Source organism: Syngnathus leptorhynchus, unplaced genomic scaffold (genome assembly GCF_054491065.1).
Source record: "Syngnathus leptorhynchus isolate UIUO unplaced genomic scaffold, UIUO_Slep HiC_scaffold_402, whole genome shotgun sequence".
Lineage (NCBI taxonomy): Eukaryota > Metazoa > Chordata > Actinopteri > Syngnathiformes > Syngnathidae > Syngnathus > Syngnathus leptorhynchus.
The window spans coordinates 42,501-43,744 of NW_028232353.1; positions in this window are offsets into that span (position 1 = coordinate 42,501).

The window sequence follows — 1,244 nt, forward strand, 5'->3', positions numbered from 1 at the left end:
AATCCGGCCGGGCGGCCCTTCGATGGAGCCTGGTGCAGGGACATTCAATGGGATGAGCCGCGCTCGCCGCGGAACCTTCGAGCGCCGCTACTCAGCAAGTAAACGAGAGGGAGCTGCGCCCGGCCTCGTAAGACGCCTCTTCTCCGGTGCGAGCGCCCCGACGCCGCTGGCCGCCGCCGCCGCCTTGCCGCTATCCCGCCGCGCGTTTGGGGAGGGAGGGCGACCCGTAGGACGGCCCGCCGACTACACGACCGTTTGGCAGAGCGAGTGCAAGGTTAGGCGAGCTGGGCGGTAACTCGGGTTAGTCTGGGGAGACTCGCGGTGGACAGGGTGGCGCGAATCCGGCCGGGCGGCCCCATCGATTAAGCATTGGTAGGGAGCCGAGGATGAGCCGTGCGAAGTGGCCTCGGAGGCGGTCCGTGGGGGACGACGGGGGGGGACGGGCGTCGGCCCTCCGGCCCGAGCAGAGAACGTTCGGTCACCCAAGCGGGAATCTGCGCCCCGGCCCGAGTCGGACTCGGTCGGTGCGGCCCGCTGAGGCCCTCAACTATTCCCGTACGCGGGGGTCGGGAGCTGCGGCGCTGCGCCGGCGACTTACCCGCGCGAGGCACGCACTGCGTGCGGCCAGGATGCGGAGTTGGATCGGCGCTGGTTGGGAACCCTCGGGGAACGAAGGCGGACGGCGGCCAGCCGGCGCCGACGAACCCGTCGGGGAGGGGGCTGGTGGCAGGCGCGATCGGCACTATTGCTGACTGCCGGGAGGGAAGCTGCGCCCCGGCCGAGTCAGACTCAGCCGTTGCGGCCCCCCCGAGCCCGCAGCGCGTAGCGCGGAAGCCATACGCCCCCCCGATGCGGAGCGACAGACGCCCCCGCGACCGCGGTTGGTCGGGAAGGCTTTTCGGATAGAGGTCGGACGGTGTGTGTGTGGACGGCTTCCCGTGGTGCCGCCGCTATCAAGCCGGAGGGTTTGAGAAACGACATTCGCGGAAGGACCGGCGCGGCCGGCGGACGCTCGCACGCGCGGCGCCCGACACTCAGCCGCTCGCTCGGCCTCCGTGGATCGTGGCTAGGTGGGATGGATGCCAAACCGGGTCGTCTCGGTCTCGCCGCAGTACGGTCGCGCCGGGGCCTGCGGGGCGGCGCGGGGAGCGCACGCTCACGCGGCGGCCGGGGCGCTAGAGTGCGACCCGCAGTGGGTAGGAACCGTCCACCCGACGTCGGACGAGCCGAGGCCGATGGAGGCC